This window comes from Pseudopodoces humilis, chromosome 1 (genome assembly GCF_049639895.1).
Source record: "Pseudopodoces humilis isolate 2021_Gansu_Grassland_sample_001 chromosome 1, ASM4963989v1, whole genome shotgun sequence".
Taxonomy (NCBI): Eukaryota; Metazoa; Chordata; class Aves; order Passeriformes; family Paridae; genus Pseudopodoces; species Pseudopodoces humilis.
The window spans coordinates 86,496,405-86,499,327 of record NC_142200.1 but is presented as its reverse complement, the minus strand read 5'-3'; positions in this window follow the sequence as shown (position 1 = coordinate 86,499,327).

The window sequence follows — 2,923 nt, the reverse complement described above, 5'->3', positions numbered from 1 at the left end:
TCTACAATACAAGCAAGCTCTCTATCCTAGTCAGGTTATATTACAGCCAGCTTTTTCCTGACACATCTTGGTATGCCATCCAAAGTGAGAAACAGGAAGCAGGAAACAGGTTAGGACTGTATGCGTGACACTGCTCCTAAAAGTGCTTTGCTGAGTTATTCTCTCATAGAAGGCACTGAGTAAAAAATTAAGTGGCAGTCCAGCTGATTCTTGAACCCTTGGCCATGCCAAAAGCAAGTATTGATAGCAAAAACAATAAATCTCTACATAAACAGTTCTTTGCCTTTTGCTGATATCTTCAAAGAGGAGACAACATATCTGGGAGATTCATTTAAGAAGTTGAAAATAGAAATGTAAGGTAAATGTTACTTATAGATCCATTACTTATAGATTCCTACAGAGTAGGAATGCCCATCCTTTTTGTAACACATGTTCTGAAGATGAAGGCATATTTCCTCATAACAGTTTTATGTGTAATTTCTAACTGAAAATCCTCTTTTAAATGCTAGGATACAATGTTTGTATGTGACTGCAATCACATTTCCAGGGACAACACAAACTCTGACTGAACACAAGTCTTCTCAGAATTGGCATCCAACATAACAGATGTCAAAGCTCAATGTCACAATAGTGGCACATATTGTCATAACTTATTTTATTATGCCTGTGAATGAACACACAGAGCAGTCCTTGCAAAAAGAAAAAAAAAATCTCTGCAGCTTATTTCAGGTTTTCATAGAGACTTCTCTTTCAAATTATAACCTGTTTCATATGGGTAGAATGCTTAGCACAAAAGAATGCAGCCTAATAGGCTTTTAGGTACAGCTGTAACATTGGAGCCAGTCTTGGCTCGGTGTGTTGCTGAAGCTAGTCAAGGCACTGCAATTATTTTCAGATACACTTGTAATTAACACCTTTCTGTGCCCCCACAACATACAAATCCAGTAAGAGCACCATACAGGTTAATTAATAAGTAACATTAGAACATTAGTAACAAAGAACAGTTAACTCAGATGGAAAACCAGCACTTAAAGTGCATAGGCACTGTGTAGAAGACACAAAATGTTTCAGATCCTGCAGTGCTATATAGGAAACCTCCTACAGCATGCCAGTATTCTTTTACTTTCCTGAAGAAAAAAAAAAAAAAATAGCTGCTTTTCCCTGCACAAAACTCCTCCAAAACAATCAAACCATGACTAGGATAACAACATCACCACCTGGTGAGAGACCTTTACAGAAAAAGTAATACTATACCATTAGGTGGACATTATCTGGACTAGAAATACTTTTACCAGTAGCAATGAATGTTTTCCAGTGTTTGTATTTTCATGTCACTTTCAGTCAATACTTAACAGCATTTCAGTAACATTTTCAGTATGTTAAAATAAGATTAGGCTAAGCCAGAATTACTTAGAATTATCAGTTACTTCTGATATATTTTTAGTGTAATTTGCAGGTTCAAAATCAAATGAGCGAAAGTGAAAAATGAAACACTCAAGACTACATTTACCATTGCCATCAAAGCAATGCTGCATGCCCAAATGACAAATTAAATCAAAAATCAGAACGTATCTTAACACTACTCTTGTTTCATTTTACCCTGTATGCAAATTGCTGAATAAAGTGTGGGAGAAAAGAGAAAGCATGGAGGCTGTTTTGGATCTTGGCATTTTTATTTTCACTGAATGTTTTGATTGTAGGGCTTGGAAAAGCTCTCCATTTGAACATCCCTTGCATCACATTTAACAAAACTACTGAGATAAAGGCAATGTATCAGTATCAAATTCATTGCCTATCATGCTTTGGCAAAAACTTTCAATTAAAGCATCAAATATATGACTCAAAACCAGCTACTCTAGAGCAACACGGAATTACGAGATTTCCACAGCACCTTTGTTTCATTAAAATGCTCTACCCTTGGTCTTTCCAGACGTATGTTAGTCTACTTCCCACAGACTCAAAGAATATTCTGAGTTGGAAGGGATCCACTGTTGTCCATAAAAAATTGGACTCATTACCTGGTGTGCAATAAGCCAATAATGACACTTGAGAGAGACGCTGATCATTTTTTTCAGAGCTGCAGCAGCCTGGGTGCTCAGTGGTATTCCACAAATCAAGCACGCCAACTAGCCAAACTTTTCACTATTTATACATTTTACCAAACAAAGGAATTAGTGTTCATTGGCCACAAGTTACATGGTTCTCTTATTAATTAGTATATCTATCTTCTGTTGGTTAATGAGTCTCCCATGCTAATTAATCCGCATGCTTAGTCCTTCTCTGCTTTGGGGTCGGTGGTCCGTGAGTCGGTGGCCGTGATCCCCACCTGCCGGAATTTGTCTTTCATCCACTCAGAGCTGATTCAGCACAGTTGCTGGGTTTGTTAAGTTTCATTCTTATCTTGGGAGTTCTGCCAAATGTCCTTGTGGCCTGTAAATTCTGCGTTCTTTGTGCCCACTATTATTGCTACATCCTTCTTCCCAGGCTCTGCCTAGGTCTGAGATCACTGTAGCATGTCAAGGCCTAAACCTCAACGAGGCACTTCTACCGACAAGTAACTTGTCCTTCTAACACCTGGACATCACACAGAGCTTGCTCGTTAGCTTCTGCTTCACAGATCACATCTTCAAACTCCACATTTCTCAACCCCACGACGATCGTCCCCGGCGCTGCGCAGGACCAAGGATCGCCCGACGCGCCTTGAGCGCCGTCCAAAGGCTCCTGGCACGGGAGGCTCGATGCTGCGGGTCTTCCCGGGAGCGAACGCCGCGCCGGGAGCGCCGGCAGCCCCGGCTGCTGGGGACGCACAGGCAGCGCCGGCGGCCCGGGAAGCGCAGGAAGCGCCGCCCCCGCCGGGGGCTCACGTGGCCGCCGCGCCTCCTGCCCGGCCGAGCCACGTCCGCGGGGGCGGAGCGGGGCGGGC